This window comes from Phaenicophaeus curvirostris, unplaced genomic scaffold (genome assembly GCF_032191515.1).
Source record: "Phaenicophaeus curvirostris isolate KB17595 unplaced genomic scaffold, BPBGC_Pcur_1.0 scaffold_49, whole genome shotgun sequence".
NCBI lineage: Eukaryota > Metazoa > Chordata > Aves > Cuculiformes > Cuculidae > Phaenicophaeus > Phaenicophaeus curvirostris.
The window spans coordinates 1,387,307-1,411,124 of NW_027206672.1; positions in this window are offsets into that span (position 1 = coordinate 1,387,307).

Below are 23,818 nucleotides of genomic sequence, written 5' to 3' on the forward strand. Positions count from 1 at the left end.
CCCGCAGGGAAGCTGCTACCATCAAATGTTTGCCCTCATTAGACTCCCCTCTGGAAGCGCTTTCACTGCAAGCTGCAGATTCCTTCCTAACAGCAAGCTTTAGGATAGGGTACTGAATTGTAACTTACTTTCGCCTAATAATGCGATTTTGGCAAAGAGACTATCTCCCGCAGGGAAGCTGCTACCATCAAATGTTTGCCCTCGTTAGACTCCCCTCTGGAAGCGCTTTCACTGCAAGCTGTAGATTCCCTCCTAACAGCAAGCTTTAGGATAGGGTACTGAATTGTAACTTACTTTCGCCTAATAATGCGATTTTGGCAAAGAGACTATCTCCCGCAGGGAAGCTGCTACCATCAAATGTTTGCCCTCGTTAGACTCCCCTCTGGAAGCGCTTTCACTGCAAGCTGCAGATTCCTTTCTAACAGCAAGCTTTAGGATAGGGTACTGAATTGTAACGCACTTCCGCCTAATAATGCTATTTTAGCAAAGAGAGTATCTCCCGCAGGGAAGCTGCTACCATCAAATGTTTGCCCTCGTTAGACTCCCCTCTGGAAGCGCTTTCACTGCAAGCTGCAGATTCCCTCCTAACAGCAAGCTTTAGGATAGGGTACTGAATTGTAACTTACTTTCGCCTAATAATGCGATTTTGGCAAAGAGAGTATCTCCCGCAGGGAAGCTGCTACCATCAAATATTTGCCCTCGTTAGACTCCCCTCTGGAAGCGCTTTCACTGCAAGCTGCAGATTCCCTCCTAACAGCAAGCTTTAGGATAGGGTAATGACTTGTAACTTACTTTCGCCTAATAATGCGATTTTGGCAAAGAGAGTATCTCCCGCAGGGAAGCTGCTACCATCAAATGTTTCCCCTCGTTAGACTCCCCTCTGGAAGCGCTTTCACTGCAAGCTGCAGATTCCCTCCTAACAGCAAGCTTTAGGATAGGGTACTGAATTGTAACTTACTTTCGCCTAATGATGCGACTTTGGCAAAGAGAGTATCTCCCGCAGGGAAGCTGCTACCATCAAATGTTTGCCATCATTAGACTCCCCTCTGGAAGCGCTTTCACTGCAAGCTGCAGATTCCCTCCTAACAGCAAGCTTTAGGACAGGGTACTGAATTGTAACTTACTTTCGCCTAATAATGCGATTTTGGCAAAGAGAGTATCTCCCGCAGGGAAGCTGCTACCTTCAAATGTTTGCCCTCATTAGACTCCCCTCTGGAAGCACTTTCACTGCAAGCTGCAGATTCCCTCCTAACAGCAAGCTTTAGGATAGGGTACTGAATTGTAACTTACTTTCGCCTAATAATGCGATTTTAGCAAAGAGAGTATCTCCCGCAGGGAAGCTGCTACCATCAAATGTTTGCCCTCATTAGACTCCCCTCTGGAAGCGCTTTCACTGCAAGCTGCAGATTCCCTCCTAACAGCAAGCTTTAGGATAGGGTACTGAATTGTAACTTAACTGCGGCTAATAAGGCGATGTTGGCAAAGAGAGTATCTCCCACAGAGAAGCTGCTACCATCGAATGTTTGCCCTCATTAGACTCCCCTCTGGAAGCGCTTTCACTGCAAGCTGCAGATTCCCTCCTAACAGCAAGCTTTAGGATAGGGTACTGAATTGTAACTTACTTTCGCCTAATAATGCGATTTTGGCAAAGGGAGTATCTCCCGCAGGGAAGCTGCTACCATCAAATGTTTGCCATCATTAGACTCCCCTCTAGAAGCGCTTTCACTGCAAGCTGCAGATTCCCTCCTAACAGCAAGCTTTAGGACAGGGTACTGAATTGTAACTTACTTTCGTCTAATAATGCGATTTTGGCAAAGAGAGTATCTCCCGCAGGGAAGCTGCTACCTTCAAATGTTTGCCCTCATTAGACTCCCCTCTGGAAGCGCTTTCACTGCAAGCTGCAGATTCCCTCCTAACAGCAAGCTTTAGGATAGGGTACTGAATTGTAACTTAACTGCGGCTAATAAGGCGATTTTGGCAAAGAGAGTATCTCCCACAGAGAAGCTGCTACCATCAAATGTTTGCCCTCGTTAGACTCCCCTCTGGAAGCGCTTTCACTGCAAGCTGCAGATTCCCTCCTAACAGCAAGCTTTAGGATAGGGTACTGAATTGTAACTTACTTTCGCCTAATAATGCGATTTTGGCAAAAAGAGTATCACCCGCAGGGAAGCTGCTACCATCAAATGTTTGCCCTCATTAGACTCCCCTCTGGAAGCGCTTTCACTGCAAGCTGCAGATTCCCTCCTAACAGCAAGCTTTAGGATAGGGTACTGAATAGTAACTTACTTTCACCTAATAAAGAGATATTGGCAAAGAGAGTATCTCCCGCAGGGAAGCTGCTACCATCAAATATTTGCCCTCATTAGACTCCCCTCTGGAAGCGCTTTCACTGCAAGCTGCAGATTCCCTCCTAACAGCAAGCTTTAGGATAGGGTACTGAATTGTAACTTAACTGCGGCGAATAAGGCGATTTTGGCAAAGGGAGTATCTCCCGCAGGGAAGCTGCTACCATCAAATGTTTGCCCTCGTTAGACTCCCCTCTGGAAGCACTTTCACTGCAAGCTGCAGATTCCCTCCTAACAGCAAGCTTTACGATAGGGTACTGAATTGTAACTTACTTTCGCCTAATAATGCGATTTTGGCAAAGAGAGTATCTCCCGCAGGGAAGCTTCTACCATCAAATGTTTGCCCTCATTAGACTCCCCTCTGGAAGCGCTTTCACTGCAAGCTGCAGATTCCCTCCTAACAGCAAGCTTTAGGATAGGGTATTGAATTGTAACTTAACTGCGGTTAATAAGGCGATTTTGGCAAAGAGAATGTATCCCGCAGGGAAGCTGCTACCATCAAATATTTGCCCTCATTAGACTCCCCTCTGGAAGCGCTTTCACTGCAAGCTGCAGATTCCCTCCTAACAGCAAGCTTTAGGATAGGGTACTGAATTGTAACTTACTTTCGCCTAAAAATTCGATTATAGCAAAGAGAGTATCTCCCACAGGGAAGCTGCTACCATCAAATGTTTGCCCTCGTTAGAGTCCCCTCTGGAAGCGCTTTCACTGCAAGCTGCAGATTCCCTCCTAACAGCAAGCTTTAGGATAGGGTCCTGAATTGTAACTTAACTGCAGCTAATAAGGCGATTTTGGCAAAGAGACTATCTCCCGCAGGGAAGCTGCTACCATCAAATGTTTGCCCTCATTAGACTCCCCTCTGGAAGCGCTTTCACTGCAAGCTGCAGATTCCCTCCTAACAGCAAGCTTTAGGATAGGGTACTGAATTGTAACTTACTTTCGCCTAATAATGCGATTTTGGCAAAGAGACTATCTCCCGCAGGGAAGCTGCTACCATCAAATGTTTGCCCTCGTTAGACTCCCCTCTGGAAGCGCTTTCACTGCAAGCTGTAGATTCCCTCCTAACAGCAAGCTTTAGGATAGTGTACTGAATTGTAACTTACTTTCGCCTAATAATGCGATTTTGGCAAAGAGACTATCTCCCGCAGGGAAGCTGCTACCATCAAATGTTTGCCCTCGTTAGACTCCCCTCTGGAAGCGCTTTCACTGCAAGCTGCAGATTCCCTCCTAACAGCAAGCTTTAGGATAGGGTACTGAATTGTAACTTACTTTCGCCTAATAATGCGATTTTGGCAAAGAGACTATCTCCCGCAGGGAAGCTGCTACCATCAAATATTTGCCCTCGTTAGACTCCCCTCTGGAAGCGCTTTCACTGCAAGCTGCAGATTCCCTCCTAAGAGCAAGCTTTAGGATAGGGTACTGAATTGTAATTTACTTTCGCCTAATAATGCGATTTTGGCAAAGAGAGTATCTCCCGCAGGGAAGCTGCTACCATCAAATGTTTCCCCTCATTAGACTCCCCTCTGGAAGCGCTTTCACTGCAAGCTGCAGATTCCCTCCTAACAGCAAGCTTTAGGATAGGGTACTGAATTGTAACTTACTTTCGCCTAATAATGCGATTTTGGCAAAGAGAGTATCTCCCGCAGGGAAGCTGCTACCATCAAATGTTTGCCATCATTAGACTCCCCTCTGGAAGCGCTTTCACTGCAAGCTGCAGATTCCCTCCTAACAGCAAGCTTTAGGATAGGGTATTGAATTGTATCTTACTTTCGCCTAATAATGCGATTTTGGCAAAGAGACTATCTCCCGCAGGGAAGCTGCTACCATCAAATGTTTGCCCTCATTAGACTCCCCTCTGGAAGCGCTTTCACTGCAAGCTGCAGATTCCCTCCTAAGAGCAAGCTTTAGGACAGGGTACTGAATTGTAACTTACTTTCGTCTAATAATGCGATTTTGGCAAAGAGAGTATCTCCTGCAGGGAAGCTGCTACCATCAAATGTTTGCCCTCATTAGACTCCCCTCTGGAAGCGCTTTCACTGCAAGCTGCAGATTCCCTCCTAACAGCAAGCTTTAGGATAGGGTACTGAATTGTAACTTACTTTCGCCTAATAATGCGATTGTGGCAAAGAGAGTATCTCCCGCAGGGAAGCTGCTACCATCAAATGTTTGCCATCATTAGACTCCCCTCTGGAAGCGCTTTCACTGCAAGCTGCAGATTCCCTCCTAACAGCAAGCTTTAGGACAGGGTACTGAATTGTAACTTACTTTCGCCTAATAATGCGATTTTGTCAAAGAGAGTATCTCCCGCAGGGACGCTGCTACCTTCAAATGTTTGCCCTCATTAGACTCCCCTCTGGAAGCGCTTTCACTGCAAGCTGCAGATTCCCTCCTAACAGCAAGCTTTAGGATAGGGTACTGAATTGTAACTTACTTTCGCCTAATAATGCGATTTTGGCAAAGAGAGTATCTCCCGCACGGAAGCTGCTACCATCAAATGTTTGCCCTCATTAGACTCCCCTCTGGAAGCGCTTTCACTGCAAGCTGCAGATTCCCTCCTAACAGCAAGCTTTAGGATAGGGTACTGAATTGTAACTTAACTGCGGCTAATAAGGCGATTTTGGCAAAGAGAGTATCTCCCACAGAGAAGCTGCTACCATCAAATGTTTGCCCTCGTTAGACTCCCCTCTGGAAGCGCTTTCACTGCAAGCTGCAGATTCCCTCCTAACAGCAAGCTTTAGGATAGGGTTCTGAATTGTAACTTACTTTCGCCTAATAATGCGATTTTGGCAAAAAGAGTATCACCCGCAGGGAAGCTGCTACCATCAAATGTTTGCCCTCGTTAGACTCCCCTCTGGAAGCGCTTTCACTGCAAGCTGCAGATTCCCTCCTAACAGCAAGCTTTAGGATAGGGTACTGAATTGTAACTTACTTTCGCCTAATAAAGCGATATTGGCAAAGAGAGTATCTCCCGCAGGGAAGCTGCTACCATCAAATATTTGCCCTCATTAGACTCCCCTCTGGAAGCGCTTTCACTGCAAGCTGCAGATTCCCTCCTAACAGCAAGCTTTAGGATAGGGTACTGAATTGTAACTTAACTGCGGCGAATAAGGCGATTTTGGCAAAGGGAGTATCTCCCGCAGGGAAGCTGCTACCATCAAATGTTTGCCCTCGTTAGACTCCCCTCTGGAAGCGCTTTCACTGCAAGCTGCAGATTCCCTCCTAACAGCAAGCTTTACGATAGGGTACTGAATTGTAACTTACTTTCGCCTAATAATGCGATTTTGGCAAAGAGAGTATCTCCCACAGGGAAGCTTCTACCATCAAATGTTTGCCCTCATTAGACTCCCCTCTGGAAGCGCTTTCACTGCAAGCTGCAGATTCCCTCCTAACAGCAAGCTTTAGGATAGGGTATTGAATTGTAACTTAACTGCGGCTAATAAGGCGATTTTGTCAAAGAGAATGTATACCGCAGGGAAGCTGCTACCATCAAATATTTGCCCTCATTAGACTCCCCTCTGGAAGCGCTTTCACTGCAAGCTGCAGATTCCCTCCTAACAGCAAGCTTTAGGATAGGGTACTGAATTGTAACTTACTTTCGCCTAAAAATTCGATTATGGCAAAGAGAGTATCTCCCACAGGGAAGCTGCTACCATCAAATGTTTGCCCTCGTTAGAGTCCCCTCTGGAAGCGCTTTCACTGCAAGCTGCAGATTCCCTCCTAACAGCAAGCTTTAGGATAGGGTACTGAATGGAATCTTACTTTCGATTAATAATGTGATTTTGGCAAAGAGACTAATCTCCCGCAGGGAAGCTGCTACCATCAGATGTTTGCCCTCATTAGACTCCCCTCTGGAAGCGCTTTCACTGCAAGCTGCAGATTCCCTCCTAACAGCAATTTTTAGGATAGGGTACTGAATTGTAACTTAACTGCAGCTAATAATGCGATTTTGGCAAAGAGACTATCTCCCGCAGGGAAGCTGCTACCATCAAATGTTTGCCCTCATTAGACTCCCCTCTGGAAGCGCTTTCACTGCAAGCTGCAGATTCCCTCCTAACAGCAAGCTTTAGGATAGGGTACTGAATTGTAACTTACTTTCGCCTAATAATGCGATTTTGGCAAAGGGAGTATCTCCCGCAGGGAAGCTGCTACCATCAAATGTTTGCCATCATTAGACTCCCCTCTGGACGCGCTTTCACTGCAAGCTGCAGATTCCCTCCTAACAGCAAGCTTTAGGACAGGGTACTGAATTGTAACTTACTTTCGTCTAATAATGCGATTTTGGCAAAGAGAGTATCTCCCGCAGGGAAGCTGCTACCTTCAAATGTTTGCCCTCATTAGACTCCCCTCTGGAAGCACTTTCACTGCAAGCTGCAGATTCCCTCCTAACAGCAAGCTTTAGGATAGGGTACTGAATTGTAACTTAACTGCGGCGAATAAGGCGATTTTGGCAAAGGGAGTATCTCCCGCAGGGAAGCTGCTACCATCAAATGTTTGCCCTCGTTAGACTCCCCTCTGGAAGCGCTTTCACTGCAAGCTGCAGATTCCCTCCTAACAGCAAGCTTTAGGATAGGGTACTGAATTGTAACTTACTTTCGCCTAATAATGCGATTTTGGGCAAAGAGAGTATCTCCCGCAGGGAAGCTTCTACCATCAAATGTTTGCCCTCATTAGACTCCCCTCTGGAAGCGCTTTCACTGCAAGCTGCAGATTCCCTCCTAACAGCAAGCTTTAGGATAGGGTATTGAATTGTAACTTAACTGCGGCTAATAAGGCGATTTTGGCAAAGAGAATGTATCCCGCAGGGAAGCTGCTACCATCAAATATTTGCCCTCATTAGACTCCCCTCTGGAAGCGCTTTCACTGCAAGCTGCAGATTCCCTCCTAACAGCAAGCTTTAGGATAGGGTACTGAATTGTAACTTACTTTCGCCTAAAAATTCGATTATGGCAAAGAGAGTATCTCCCACAGGGAAGCTGCTAACATCAAATGTTTGCCCTCGTTAGAGTCCCCTCTGGAAGCGCTTTCACTGCAAGCTGCAGATTCCCTCCTAACAGCAAGCTTTAGGATAGGGTACTGAATTGTAACTTACTTTCGATTAATAATGTGATTTTGGCAAAGAGACTAATCTCCCGCAGGGAAGCTGCTACCATCAGATGTTTGCCCTCGTTAGACTCCCCTCTGGAAGCGCTTTCACTGCAAGCTGCAGATTCCCTCCTAACAGCAAGCTTTAGGATAGGGTCCTGAATTGTAACTTAACTGCAGCTAATAAGGCGATTTTGGCAAAGAGACTATCTCCCGCAGGGAAGCTGCTACCATCAAATGTTTGCCATCATTAGACTCCCCTCTGGAAGCGCTTTCACTGCAAGCTGCAGATTCCTTCCTAACAGCAAGCTTTAGGATAGGGTACTGAATTGTAACTTACTTTCGCCTAATAATGCGATTTTGGCAAAGAGAGTATCTCCCGCAGGGAAGCTGCTACCATCAAATGTTTGCCCTCGTTAGACTCCCCTCTGGAAGCGCTTTCACTGCAAGCTGCAGATTCTTTTCTAACAGCAAGCTTTAGGATAGGGTACTGAATTGTAACACACTTTCGCCTAATAATGCTATTTATCAAAGAGAGTATCTCCCGCAGGGAAGCTGCTACCATCAAATGCTTGCGCTCGTTAGACTCCCCTCTGGAAGCGCTTTCACTGCAAGCTGCAGATTCCCTCCTAACAGCAAGCTTTAGGATAGGGTACTGAATTGTAACTTACTTTCGCCTAATAATGCGATTTTGGCAAAGAGAGTATCTCCCGCAGGGAAGCTGCTACCATCAAATATTTGCCCTCGTTAGACTCCCCTCTGGAAGCGCTTTCACTGCAAGCTGCAGATTCCCTCCTAACAGCAAGCTTTAGGATAGGGTACTGAATTGTAACTTACTTTCGCCTAATAATGCGATTTTGGCAAAGAGAGTATCTCCCGCAGGGAAGCTGCTACCATCAAATGTTTCCCCTCATTAGACTCCCCTCTGGAAGCGCTTTCACTGCAAGCTGCAGATTCCCTCCTAACAGCAAGCTTTAGGATAGGGTACTGAATTGTATCTTACTTTCGCCTAATAATGCGATTTTGGCAAAGAGAATATCTCCCGCAGGGAAGCTGCTACCATCAAATGTTTGCCCTCATTAGACTCCCCTCTGGAAGCGCTTTCACTGCAAGCTGCAGATTCCCTCCTAACAGCAATCTTTAGGATAGGGTACTGAATTGTAACTTAACTGCAGCTAATAAGGCGATTTTGGAAAAGAGAGTATCTCCCGCAGGGAAGCTGCTACCATCAGATGTTTGCCCTCATTAGACTCCCCTCTGGAAGCGCTTTCACTGCAAGCTGCAGATTCCCTCCTAACAGCAAGCTTTAGGATAGGGTACTGAATTGTAACTTACTTTCGCCTAATAATGCGATTTTGGCAAAGAGAGTATCTCCCGCAGGGAAGCTGCTACCATCAAATGTTTGCCCTCCTTAGACTCCCCTCTGGAAGCGCTTTCACTGCAAGCTGCAGATTCCCTCCTAACAGCAAGCTTTAGGATAGGGTACTGAATTGTAACTTACTTTCGCCTAATAATGCGATTTTGGCAAAGAGAGTATCTCCCGCAGGGAAGCTGCTACCATCAAATGTTTGCCCTCGTTAGACTCCCCTCTGGAAGCGCTTTCACTGCAAGCTGCAGATTCCCTCCTAACAGCAAGCTTTAGGATAGGGTACTGAATTGTAACTTAACTGCGGCGAATAAGGCGATTTTGGCAAAGAGAGTATCTCCCGCAGGGAAGCTGCTACCATCAAATGTTTGCCCTCGTTAGACTCCCCTCTGGAAGCGCTTTCACTGCAAGCTGCAGATTCCCTCCTTACAGCAAGCTTTAGGATAGTGTACTGAATTGTAACTTACTTTCGCCTAATAATGCGATTTTGGCAAAGAGAGTATCTCCCGCAGGGAAGCTGCTACCATCAAATGTTTGCCCTCATTAGACTCCCCTCTGGAAGCGCTTTCACTGCAAGCTGCAGATTCCCTCCTAACAGCAAGCTTTAGGATAGGGTACTGAATTGTAACTTACTTTCGCTTAATAATGCGATTTTGACAAAAAGAGTATCTCCCGCAGGGAAGCTGCTACCATCAAATGTTTGCCCTCATTAGACTCCCCTCTGGAAGCGCTTTCACTGCAAGCTGCAGATTCCCTCCTAACAGCAATCTTTAGGATAGGGTACTGAATTGTAACTTACTTTCGCCTAATAAAGCGATTTTGGCAAAGAGAGTATCTCCTGCAGGGAAGCTGCTACCATCAAATATTTGCCCTCATTAGACTCCCCTCTGGAAGCGCTTTCACTGCAAGCTGCAGATTCCCTCCTAACAGCAAGCTTTAGGATAGGGTACTGAATTGTAACTTAACTGCGGCGAATAAGGCGATTTTGGCAAAGAGAGTATCTCCCGCAGGGAAGCTGCTACCATCAAATGTTTGCCCTCATTAGACTCCCCTCTGGAAGCGCTTTCACTGCAAGCTGCAGATTCCCTCCTAACAGCAAGCTTTAGGATAGGGTACTGAATTGTATCTTACTTTCGCCTTATAATGCGATTTTGGCAAAGAGAATATCTCCCGCAGGGAAGCTGCTACCATCAAATGTTTGCCATCATTAGACTCCCCTCTGGAAGCGCTTTCACTGCAAGCTGCAGATTCCCTCCTAACAGCAAGCTTTAGGATAGGGTATTGAATTGTAACTTAACTGCGGCTAATAAGGCGATTATGGTAAAGAGAGTATCTCCCGCAGGGAAGCTGCTACCATCAAATATTTGCCCTCATTAGACTCCCCTCTGGAAGCGCTTTCACTGCAAGCTGCAGATTCCCTCCTAACAGCAAGCTTTAGGATAGGGTACTGAATTGTAACTTACTTTCGCCTAGTAATGCGATTATGGCAAAGAGAGTATCTCCCACAGGGAAGCTGCTACCATCAAATGTTTGCCCTCGTTAGACTCCCCTCTGGAAGCGCTTTCACTGCAAGCTGCAGATTCCCTCCTAACAGCAAGCTTTAGGATAGGGTACTGAATTGAATCTTACTTTCGATTAATAATGGGATTTTGGCAAAGAGACTATCTCCCTCAGGGAAGCTGCTACCATCAGATGTTTGCCCTCGTTAGACTCCCCTCTGGAAGCGCTTTCACTGCAAGCTGCAGATTCCCTCCTAACAGCAATCTTTAGGATAGGGTACTGAATTGTAACTTAACTGCAGCTAATAAGGCGATTTTGGCAAATAGAGTATCTCCCGCAGGGAAGCTGCTACCATCAGATGTTTGCCCTCATTAGACTCCCCTCTGGAAGCGCTTTCACTGCAAGCTGCAGATTCCCTCCTAACAGCAAGCTTTAGGATAGGGTACTGAATTGTAACTTACTTTCGCCTAATAATGCGATTTTGGCAAAGAGAGTATCTCCCGCAGGGAAGCTGCTACCATCAAATGTTTGCCCTCCTTAGACTCCCCTCTGGAAGCGCTTTCACTGCAAGCTGCATATTCCCTCCTAACAGCAAGCTTTAGGATAGGGTACTGAATTGTAACTTACTTTCGCCTAATAATGCGATTTTGGCAAAGAGAGTATCTCCCGCAGGGAAGCTGCTACCATCAAATGTTTGCCCTCATTAGACTCCCCTCTGGAAGCGCTTTCACTGCAAGCTGCAGATTCCCTCCTAACAGCAAGCTTTAGGATAGGGTACTGAATTGTATCTTACTTTCGCTTAATAATGCGATTTTGACAAAAAGAGTATCTCCCGCAGGGAAGCTGCTACCATCAAATGTTTGCCCTCATTAGACTCCCCTCTGGAAGCGCTTTCACTGCAAGCTGCAGATTCCCTCCTAACAGCAATCTTTAGGATAGGGTACTGAATTGTAACTTACTTTCGCCTAATAAAGCGATTTTGGCAAAGAGAGTATCTCCCGCAGGGAAGCTGCTACCATCAAATATTTGCCCTCATTAGACTCCCCTCTGGAAGCGCTTTCACTGCAAGCTGCAGATTCCCTCCTAACAGCAAGCTTTAGGATAGGGTACTGAATTGTAACTTAACTGCGGCGAATAAGGCGATTTTGGCAAAGAGAGTATCTCCCGCAGGGAAGCTGCTACCATCAAATGTTTGCCCTCATTAGACTCCCCTCTGGAAGCGCTTTCACTGCAAGCTGCAGATTCCCTCCTAACAGCAAGCTTTAGGATAGGGTACTGAATTGTATCTTACTTTCGCCTTATAATGCGATTTTGGCAAAGAGAATATCTCCCGCAGGGAAGCTGCTACCATCAAATGTTTGCCATCATTAGACTCCCCTCTGGAAGCGCTTTCACTGCAAGCTGCAGATTCCCTCCTAACAGCAAGCTTTAGGATTGGGTATTGAATTGTAACTTAACTGCGGCTAATAAGGCGATTATGGTAAAGAGAGTATCTCCCGCAGGGAAGCTGCTACCATCAAATATTTGCCCTCATTAGACTCCCCTCTGGAAGCGCTTTCACTGCAAGCTGCAGATTCCCTCCTAACAGCAAGCTTTAGGATAGGGTACTGAATTGTAACTTACTTTCGCCTAGTAATGCGATTATGGCAAAGAGAGTATCTCCCACAGGGAAGCTGCTACCATCAAATGTTTGCCCTCGTTAGACTCCCCTCTGGAAGCGCTTTCACTGCAAGCTGCAGATTCCCTCCTAACAGCAAGCTTTAGGATAGGGTACTGAATTGAATCTTACTTTCGATTAATAATGGGATTTTGGCAAAGAGACTATCTCCCGCAGGGAAGCTGCTACCATCAGATGTTTGCCCTCGTTAGACTCCCCTCTGGAAGCGCTTCCACTGCAAGCTGCAGATTCCCTCCTAACAGCAATTTTTAGGATAGGGTACTGAATTGTAACTTAACTGCAGCTAATAAGGCGATTTTGGCAAAGAGACTATCTCCCGCAGGGAAGCTGCTACCATCAAATGTTTGCCCTCATTAGACTCCCCTCTGGAAGCGCTTTCACTGCAAGCTGCAGATTCCCTCCTAACAGCAAGCTTTAGGATAGGGTACTGAATTGTAACTTAACTGCGGCTAATAAGGCGATTTTGGCAAAGAGACTATCTCCAGCAGGGAAGCTGCTACCATCAAATGTTTGCCCTCATTAGACTCCCCTCTGGAAGCGCTTTCACTGCAAGCTGCAGATTTCTTCCTAACAGCAAGCTTTAGGATAGGGTACTGAATTGTAACTTACTTTCGCCTAATAATGCGATTTTGGCAAAGAGAGTATCTCCCGCAGGGAAGCTGCTACCATCAAATGTTTGCCCTCATTAGACTCCCCTCTGGAAACGCTTTCACTGCAAGCTGCAGATTCCCTCCTAACAGCAAGCTTTAGGATAGGGTACTGAATTGTAAATTAACTGCTGCTAATAAGGCGATTATGGCAAAGAGACTATCTCCCGCAGGGAAGCTGCTACCATCAAATGTTTGCCCTCATTAGACTCCCCTCTGGAAGCGCTTTCACTGCAAGCTGCAGATTCCTTCCTAACAGCAAGCTTTAGGATAGGGTACTGAATTGTAACTTACTTTCGCCTAATAATGCGACTTTGGCAAAGAGAGTATCTCCCGCAGGGAAGCTGCTACCATCAAATGTTTGCCATCATTAGACTCCCCTCTGGAAGCGCTTTCACTGCAAGCTGCAGATTCCCTCCTAACAGCAAGCTTTAGGATAGGGTACTGAATTGTAACTTAACTGCTGCTAATAAGGAGATTTTGGCAAAGAGAATATCTCCCGCAGGGAAGCTGCTACCATCAAATGTTTGCCCTCCTTAGACTCCCCTCTGGAAGCGCTTTCACTGCAAGCTGCAGATTCCCTCCTAACAGCAATCTTTAGGATAGTGTACTGAATTGTAACTTAACTGCAGCTAATAAGGCGATTTTGGCAAAGAGAGTATCTCCCGCAGGGAAGCTGCTACCATCAAATATTTGCCCTCATTAGACTCCCCTCTGGAAGTGCTTTCACTGCAAGCTGCAGATTCCCTCCTAACAGCAAGCTTTAGGATAGCGTACTGAATTGTAGCTTAACTGCGGCGAATAAGGCGATTATTGCAAAGAGAGTATCTCCCGCAGGGAAGCTGCTACCATCAAATGTTTACCCTCGTTAGACTCCCCTCTGGAAGCGCTTTCACTGCAAGCTGCAGATTCCCTCCTAACAGCAAGCTTTAGGATAGGGTACTGAATTGTAACTTACTTTCGCCTAGTAATGCGATTTTGGCAAAGAGAGTATCTCCCGCAGGGAAGCTGCTACCATCAAATGTTTGCCCTCGTTAGACTCCCCTCTGGAAGCGCTTTCACTGCAAGCTGCAGATTCCCTCCTAACAGCAAGCTTTAGGATAGGGTACTGAATTGTAACTTACTTTCGCCTAATAATGCGATTTTGGCAAAGAGAGTATCTCCCGCAGGGAAGCTGCTACCATCAAATGTTTGCCCTCATTAGACTCCCCTCTGGAAGCGCTTTCACTGCAAGCTGCAGATTCCCTCCTAACAGCAAGCTTTAGGATAGGGTACTGAATTGTAACTTACTTTCGCCTAATAAAGCGATTTTGGCAAAGAGAGTATCTCCCGCAGGGAAGCTGCTACCATCAAATATTTGCCCTCATTAGACTCCCCTCTGGAAGCGCTTTCACTGCAAGCTGCAGATTCCCTCCTAACAGCAAGCTTTAGGATAGGGTACTGAATTATAACTTAACTGCGGCGAATAAGGCGATTTTGGCAAAGAGAGTATCTCCCACATGGAAGCTGCTACCATCAAATGTTTGCCCTCGTTAGACTCCCCTCTGGAAGCGCTTTCACTGCAAGCTGCAGATTCCCTCCTAACAGCAAGCTTTAGGATAGGGTACTGAATTGTAACTTACTTTCGCCTAATAATGCGATTTTGGCAAAGAGAGTATCTCCCGCAGGGAAGCTGCTACCATCAAATGTTTGCCCTCATTAGACTCCCCTCTGGAAGCGCTTTCACTGCAAGCTGCAGATTCCCTCCTAACAGCAAGCTTTAGGATAGGGTACTGAATTGTAACTTACTTTCGCCTAATAATGCGATTTTGGCAAAGAGAGTATCTCCCGCAGGGAAGCTGCTACCATCAAATGTTTGCCCTCATTAGACTCCCCTCTGGAAGCGCTTTCACTGCAAGCTGCAGATTCCCTCCTAACAGCAATCTTTAGGATAGGGTACTGAATTGTAACTTAACTGCAGATAATAAGGCGATTTTGGCAAAGAGAGTATCTCCCGCAGGGAAGCTGCTACCATCAGATGTTTGCCCTCATTAGACTCCCCTCTGGAAGCGCTTTCACTGCAAGCTGCAGATTCCCTCCTAACAGCAAGCTTTAGGATAGGGTACTGAATTGTAACTTACTTTCGCCTAATAATGCGATTTTGGCAAAGGGAGTATCTCCCGCAGTGAAGCTGCTACCATCAAATGTTTGCCCTCATTAGACTCCCCTCTGGAAGCGCTTTCACTGCAAGCTGCAGATTCCCTCCTAACAGCAAGCTTTAGGATAGGGTACTGTATTGTAACTTACTTTCGCCTAATAAAGCGATTTTGGCAAAGAGAGTATCTCCCGCAGGGAAGCTGCTACCATCAAATATTTGCCCTCATTAGACTCCCCTCTGGAAGCGCTTTCACTGCAAGCTGCAGATTCCCTCCTAACAGCAAGCTTTAGGATAGGGTACTGAATTGTAACTTAACTGCGGCGAATAAGGCGATTTTGGCAAAGAGAGTATCTCCCGCAGGGAAGCTGCTACCATCAAATGTTTCCCCTCATTAGACTCCCCTCTGGAAGCGCTTTCACTGCAAGCTGCAGATTCCCTCCTAACAGCAAGCTTTAGGATAGGGTACTGAATTGTAACTTACTTTCGCCTAATAATGCGATTTTGGCAAAGAGAGTATCTCCCGCAGGGAAGCTGCTACCATCAAATGTTTGCCCTCATTAGACTCCCCTCTGGAAGCGCTTTCACTGCAAGCTGCAGATTCCCTCCTAACAGCAAGCTTTAGGATAGGGTACTGAATTGTATCTTACTTTCGCCTAATAATGCGATTTTGGCAAAGAGAATATCTCCCGCAGGGAAGCTGCTACCATCAAATGTTTGCCCTCATTAGACTCCCCTCTGGAAGCACTTTCACTGCAAGCTGCAGATTCCCTCCTAACAGCAAGCTTTAGGATAGGGTACTGAATTGTAACTTAACTGCAGCTAAAAATGCGATTTTGGCAAAGAGAGTATCTCCCGCAGGGAAGCTGCTACCATCAGATGTTTGCCCTCATTAGACTCCCCTCTGGAAGCGCTTTCACTGCAAGCTGCAGATTCCCTCCGAACAGCAAGCTTTAGGATAGGGTACTGAATTGTAACTTACTTTCGCCTAATAATGCGATTTTGGCAAAGAGAGTATCTCCCGCAGGGAAGCTGCTACCATCAAATGTTTGCCCTCGTTAGACTCCCCTCTGGAAGCGCTTTCACTGCAAGCTGCAGATTCCCTCCTAACAGCAAGCTTTAGGATAGGGTACTGAATTGTAACTTACTTTCGCCTAATAAAGCGATTTTGTCAAAGAGAGTATCTCCCGCAGGGAAGCTGCTACCATCAAATATTTGCCCTCATTAGACTCCCCTCTGGAAGCGCTTTCACTGCAAGCTGCAGATTCCCTCCTAACAGCAAGCTTTAGGATAGGGTACTGAATGATAACTTAACTGCGGCGAATAAGGCGATTTTGGCAAAGAGAGTATCTCCCGCAGGGAAGCTGCTACCATCAAATGTTTGCCCTCGTTAGACTCCCCTCTGGAAGCGCTTTCACTGCAAGCTGCAGATTCCCTCCTAACAGCAAGCTTTAGGATAGGGTACTGAATTGTAACTTACTTTCGCCTAATAATGCGATTTTGGCAAAGAGAGTATCTCCCGCAGGGAAGCTGCTACCATCAAATGTTTGCCCTCATTAGACTCCCCTCTGGAAGCGCTTTCACTGCAAGCTGCAGATTCCCTCCTAACAGCAAGCTTTAGGATAGGGTACTGAATTGTATCTTACTTTCGCCTAATAATGCGATTTTGGCAAAGAGAATATCTCCCGCAGGGAAGCTGCTACCATCAAATGTTTGCCCTCATTAGACTCCCCTCTGGAAGCGCTTTCACTGCAAGCTGCAGATTCCCTCCTAACAGCAAGCTTTAGGATAGGGTACTGAATTGTAACTTACTTTCGTCTAATAATGCGATTTTGGCAAAGAGAGTATCTCCCGCAGGGAAGCTGCTACCATGAAATGTTTGCCCTCATTAGACTCCCCTCTGGAAGCGCTTTCACTGCAAGCTGCAGATTCCCTCCTAACAGCAAGCTTTAGGATAGGGTACTGAATTGTAACTTACTTTCGCCTAATAATGCGATTTTGGCAAAGAGAGTATCTCCCGCAGGGAAGCTGCTACCATCAAATGTTTGCCCTCATTAGACTCCCCTCTGGAAGCGCTTTCACTGCAAGCTGCAGATTCCCTCCTAACAGCAAGCTTTAGGATAGGGTACTGAATTGTATCTTACTTTCGCCTAATAATGCGATTTTGGCAAAGAGAGTATCTCCCACAGGGAAGCTGCTACCATCAAATGTTTGCCCTCGTTAGACTCCCCTCTGGAAGCGCTTTCACTGCAAGCTGCAGATTCCCTCCTAACAGCAAGCTTTAGGATAGGGTACTGAATTGTAACTTACTTTCGCCTAATAATGCGATTTTGGCAAAAAGAGTATCTCCCACAGGGAAGCTGCTACCATCAAATGTTTGCCCTCATTAGACTCCCCTCTGGAAGCGCTTTCACTGCAAGCTGCAGATTCCCTCCTAACAGCAAGCTTTAGGATAGGGTACTGAATTGTAACTTACTTTCGCCTAATAATGCGATTTTGGCAAAGAAAGTATCTCCCGCAGGGAAGCTGCTACCATCAAATGTTTGCCCTCATTAGACTCCCCTCTGGAAGCGCTTTCACTGCAAGCTGCAGATTCCCTCCTAACAGCAAGCTTTAGGATAGGGTACTGAATTGTAACTTACTTTCGCCTAATAATGCGATTTTGGCAAAGAGAGTATCTCCCGCAGGGAAGCTGCTACCATCAAATTTTGCCCTCATTAGACTCCCCTCTGGAAGCGCTTTCACTGCAAGCTGCAGATTCCCTCCTAACAGCAAGCTTTAGGATAGGGTACTGAATTGTAACTTACTTTCGCCTAATAATGCGATTTTGGCAAAGAGAGTATCTCCCACAGGGAAGCTGCTACCATCAAATGTTTGCCCTCGTTAGACTCCCCTCTGGAAGCGCTTTCACTGCAAGCTGCAGATTCCCTCCTAACAGCAAGCTTTAGGATAGGGTACTGAATTGTAACTTACTTTCGCCTAATAATGCGATTTTGGCAAAAAGAGTATCTCCAGCAGGGAAGCTGCTACCATCAAATGTTTGCCCTCATTAGACTCCCCTCTGGAAGCGCTTTCACTGCAACCTGCAGATTTCTTCCTAACAGCAAGCTTTAGGATAGGGTACTGAATTGTAACTTACTTTCGCCTAATAATGCGATTTTGGCAAAGAGAGTATCTCCCGCAGGGAAGCTGCTACCATCAAATGTTTGCCCTCATTAGACTCCCCTCTGGAAACGCTTTCACTGCAAGCTGCAGATTCCCTCCTAACAGCAAGCTTTAGGATAGGGTACTGAATTGTAACTTAACTGCTGCTAATAAGGCGATTATTGCAAAGAGACTATCTCCCGCAGGGAAGCTGCTACCATCAAATGTTTGCCCTCATTAGACTCCCCTCTGGAAGCGCTTTCACTGCAAGCTGCAGATTCCCTCCTAACAGCAAGCTTTAGGATAGGGTACTGAATTGTAACTTACTTTCGCCTAATAATGCGATTTTGGCAAAGAGAGTATCTCCCGCAGGGAAGCTGCTACCATCAAATGTTTGCCCTCATTAGACTCCCCTCTGGAAGCGCTTTCACTGCAAGCTGCAGATTCCCTCCTAACAGCAAGCTTTAGGATAGGGTACTGAATTGTAACTTACTTTCGCCTAAAAATTCGATTATGGCAAAGAGAGTATCTCCCACAGGGAAGCTGCTAACATCAAATGTTTGCCCTCGTTAGAGTCCCCTCTGGAAGCGCTTTCACTGCAAGCTGCAGATTCCCTCCTAACAGCAAGCTTTAGGATAGTGTACTGAATGGAATCTTACTTTCGATTAATAATGTGATTTTGGCAAAGAGACTAATCTCCTGCAGGGAAGCTGCTACCATCAGATGTTTGCCCTCGTTAGACTCCCCTCTGGAAGCGCTTTCACTGCAAGCTGCAGATTCCCTCCTAACAGCAAGCTTTAGGATAGGGTCCTGAATTGTAACTTAACTGCAGCTAATAAGGCGATTTTGGCAAAGAGACTATCTCCCGCAGGGAAGCTGCTACCATCAAATGTTTTCCCTCATTAGACTCCCCTCTGGAAGCGCTTTCACTGCAAGCTGCAGATTCCTTCCTAACAGCAAGCTCTAGGATAGGGTACTGAATTGTAACTTACTTTCGCCTAATAATGCGATTTTGGCAAAGAGACTATCTCCCGCAGGGAAGCTGCTACCATCAAATGTTTGCCCTCGTTAGACTCCCCTCTGGAAGCGCTTTCACTGCAAGCTGTAGATTCCCTCCTAACAGCAAGCTTTAGGATAGGGTACTGAATTGTAACTTACTTTCGCCTAATAATGCGATTTTGGCAAAGAGAGTATCTCCCGCAGGGAAGCTGCTACCATCAAATGTTTGCCCTCGTTAGACTCCCCTCTGGAAGCGCTTTCACTGCAAGCTGCAGATTCCTTTCTAACAGCAAGCTTTAGGATAGTGTACTGAATTGTAACGCACTTCCGCCTAAAAATGCTATTTTAGCAAAGAGAGTATCTCCCGCAGGGAAGCTGCTACCATCAAATGTTTGCCCTCGTTAGACTCCCCTCTGGAAGCGCTTTCACTGCAAGCTGCAGATTCCCTCCTAACAGCAAGCTTTAGGATAGTGTACTGAATTGTAACTTACTTTCGCCTAGTAATGCGATTTTGGCAAAGAGAGTATCTCCCGCAGGGAAGCTGCTACCATCAAATATTTGCCCTCGTTAGACTCCCCTCTGGAAGCGCTTTCACTGCAAGCTGCAGATTCCCTCCTAAGAGCAAGCTTTAGGATAGGGTACTGAATTGTAACTTACTTTCGCCTAATAATGCGATTTTGGCAAAGAGAGTATCTCCCGCAGGGAAGCTGCTACCATCAAATGTTTCCCCTCATTAGACTCCCCTCTGGAAGCGCTTTCACTGCAAGCTGCAGATTCCCTCCTAACAGCAAGCTTTAGGATAGGGTACTGAATTGTAACTTACTTTCGCCTAATAATGCGACTTTGGCAAAGAGAGTATCTCCCGCAGGGAAGCTGCTACCATCAAATGTTTGCCATCATTAGAATCCCCTCTGGAAGCGCTTTCACTGCAAGCTGCAGATTCCCTCCTAACAGCAAGCTTTAGGATAGGGTACTGAATTGTATCTTACTTTCGACTAATAATGCGATTTTGGCAAAGAGAATATCTCCCGCAGGGAAGCTGCTACCATCAAATGTTTGCCCTCATTAGACTCCCCTCTGGAAGCGCTTTCACTGCAAGCTGCAGATTCCCTCCTAACAGCAAGCTTTAGGACAGGGTACTGAATTGTAACTTACTTTCGTCTAATAATGCGATTTTGGCAAAGAGAGTATCTCCTGCAGGGAAGCTGCTACCATCAAATGTTTGCCCTCATTAGACTCCCCTCTGGAAGCGCTTTCACTGCAAGCTGCAGATTCCCTCCTAACAGCAAGCTTTAGGATAGGGTACTGAATTGTAACTTACTTTCGCCTAATAATGCGATTTTGGCAAAGAGAGTATCTCCCGCAGGGAAGCTGCTACCATCAAATCTTTGCCCTCATTAGACTCCCCTCTGGAAGCGCTTTCACTGCAAGCTGCAGATTCCCTCCTAACAGCAAGCTTTAGGATAGGGTACTGAATTGTATCTTAACTGCGGCTAATAAGGCGATTTTGGCAAAGGGAGTATCTCCCGCAGGGAAGCTGCTACCATCAAATGTTTGCCCTCGTTAGACTCCCCTCTGGAAGCGCTTTCACTGCAAGCTGCAGATTCCCTCCTAACAGCAAGCTTTAGGATAGGGTACTGAATTGTAACTTACTTTCGCCTAATAATGCGATTTTGGCAAAAAGATTATCTCCCGCAGGGAAGCTGCTACCATCAAATGTTTGCCCTCATTAGACTCCCCTCTGGAAGCGCTTTCACTGCAAGCTGCAGATTCCCTCCTAACAGCAAGCTTTAGGATAGGGTACTGAATTGTAACTTACTTTCGCCTAATAAAGCGATATTGGCAAAGAGAGTATCTCCCGCAGGGAAGCTGCTACCATCAAATATTTGCCCTCATTAGACTCCCCTCTGGAAGCGCTTTCACTGCAAGCTGCAGATTCCCTCCTAACAGCAAGCTTTAGGATAGGGTACTGAATTGTAACTTAACTGCGGCGAATAAGGCGATTATGGCAAAGGGAGTATCTCCCGCAGGGAAGCTGCTACCATCAAATGTTTGCCCTCGTTAGACTCCCCTCTGGAAGCGCTTTCACTGCAAGCTGCAGATTCCCTCCTAACAGCAAGCTTTACGATAGGGTACTGAATTGTAACTTACTTTCGCCTAATAATGCGATTTTGGCAAAGAGAGTATCTCCCGCAGGGAAGCTTCTACCATCAAATGTTTGCCCTCATTAGACTCCCCTCTGGAAGCGCTTTCACTGCAAGCTGCAGATTCCCTCCTAACAGCAAGCTTTAGGATAGGGTATTGAATTGTAACTTAACTGCGGCTAATAAGGCGATTTTGGCAAAGAGAATGTATCCCGCAGAGAAGTTGCTACCATCAAATATTTTCCCTCATTAGACTCCCCTCTGGAAGCGCTTTCACTGCAAGCTGCAGATTCCCTCCTAACAGCAAGCTTTAGGATAGGGTACTGAATTGTAACTTACTTTCGCCTAGTAATGCGATTATGGCAAAGAGAGTATCTCCCACAGGGAAGCTGCTACCATCAAATGTTTGCCCTCGTTAGACTCCCCTCTGGAAGCGCTTTCACTGCAAGCTGTAGATTCCCTCCTAACAGCAAGCTTTAGGATAGGGTACTGAATTGTAACTTAACTGCGGCTAATAAGGCGATTTTGGCAAAGAGACTATCTCCCGCAGGGAAGCTGCTACCATCAAATGTTTGCCCTCGTTAGACTCCCCTCTGGAAGCGCTTTCACTGCAAGCTGCAGATTCCCTCCTAACAGCAAGCTTTAGGATAGTGTACTGAATTGTAACGCACTTCCGCCTAATAATGCTATTTTAGCAAAGAGAGTATCTCCCGCAGGGAAGCTGCTACCATCAAATGTTTGCCCTCGTTAGACTCCCCTCTGGAAGCGCTTTCACTGCAAGCTGCAGATTCCCTCCTAACAGCAAGCTTTAGGATAGGGTACTGAATTGTAACTTACTTTCGCCTAATAATGCGATTTTGGCAAAGAGAGTATCTCCCGCAGGGAAGCTGCTACCATCAAATATTTGCCCTCGTTAGACTCCCCTCTAGAAGCGCTTTCACTGCAAGCTGCAGATTCCCTCCTAACAGCAAGCTTTAGGATAGGGTACTGAATTGTAACTTACTTTCGCCTAATAATGCGATTTTGGCAAAGAGAGTATCTCCCGCAGGGAAGCTGCTACCATCAAATGTTTCCCCTCATTAGACTCCCCTCTGGAAGCGCTTTCACTGCAAGCTGCAGATTCCCTCCTAACAGCAAGCTTTAGGATAGTGTACTGAATTGTAACTTACTTTCGCCTAATAATGCGACTTTGGCAAAGAGAGTATCTCCCTCAGGGAAGCTGCTACCATCAAATGTTTGCCATCATTAGACTCCCCTCTGGAAGCGCTTTCACTGCAAGCTGCAGATTCCCTCCTAACAGCAAGCTTTAGGATAGGGTACTGAATTGTATCTTACTTTCGCCTAATAATGCGATTTTGGCAAAGAGAATATCTCCCGCAGGGAAGCTGCTACCATCAAATGTTTGCCCTCATTAGACTCCCCTCTGGAAGCGCTTTCACTGCAAGCTGCAGATTCCCTCCTAACAGCAAGCTTTAGGACAGGGTACTGAATTGTAACTTACTTTCGTCTAATAATGCGATTTTGGCAAAGAGAGTATCTCCTGCAGGGAAGCTGCTACCATCAAATGTTTGCCCTCATTAGACTCCCCTCTGGAAGCGCTTTCACTGCAAGCTGCAGATTCCCTCCTAACAGCAAGCTTTAGGATAGGGTACTGAATTGTAACTTAACTGCGGCTAATAAGGCGATTTTGGCAAAGAGAGTATCTCCCACAAGGAAGCTGCTACCATCAAATGTTTGCCCTCGTTAGACTCCCCTCTGGAAGCGCTTTCACTGCAAGCTGCAGATTCCCTCCTAACAGCAAGCTTTAGGATAGGGTACTGAATTGTAACTTACTTTCGCCTAATAATGCGATTTTGGCAAAAAGAGTATCTCCCGCAGGGAAGCTGCTACCATCAAATGTTTGCCCTCATTAGACTCCCCTCTGGAAGCGCTTTCACTGCAAGCTGCAGATTCCCTCCTAACAGCAAGCTTTACGATAGGGTACTGAATTGTAACTTACTTTCGCCTAATAAACGATATTGGCAAAGAGAGTATCTCCCGCAGGGAAGCTGCTACCATCAAATATTTGCCCTCATTAGACTCCCCTCTGGAAGCGCTTTCACTGCAAGCTGCAGATTCCCTCCTAACAGCAAGCTTTAGGATAGGGTACTGAATTGTAACTTAACTGCGGCGAATAAGGCGATTATGGTAAAGGGAGTATCTCCCGCAGGGAAGCTGCTACCATCAAATGTTTGCCCTCGTTAGACTCCCCTCTGGAAGCGCTTTCACTGCAAGCTGCAGATTCCCTCCTAACAGCAAGCTTTACGATAGTGTACTGAATTGTAACTTACTTTCGCCTAATAATGCGATTTTGGCAAAGAGAGTATCTCCCGCAGGGAAGCTTCTACCATCAAATGTTTGCCCTCATTAGACTCCCCTCTGGAAGCGCTTTCACTGCAAGCTGCAGATTCCCTCCTAACAGCAAGCTTTAGGATAGGGTATTGAATTGTAACTTAACTGCGGCTAATAAGGCGATTTTGGCAAAGAGAATGTATCCCGCAGGGAAGCTGCTACCATCAAATATTTGCCCTCATTAGACTCCCCTCTGGAAGCGCTTTCACTGCAAGCTGCAGATTCCCTCCTAACAGCAAGCTTTAGGATAGGGTACTGAATTGTAACTTACTTTCGCCTAATAATGCGATTTTGGCAAAGAGAGTATCTCCCGCAGGGAAGCTGCTACCATCAAATGTTTCCCCTCATTAGACTCCCCTCTGGAAGCGCTTTCACTGCAAGCTGCAGA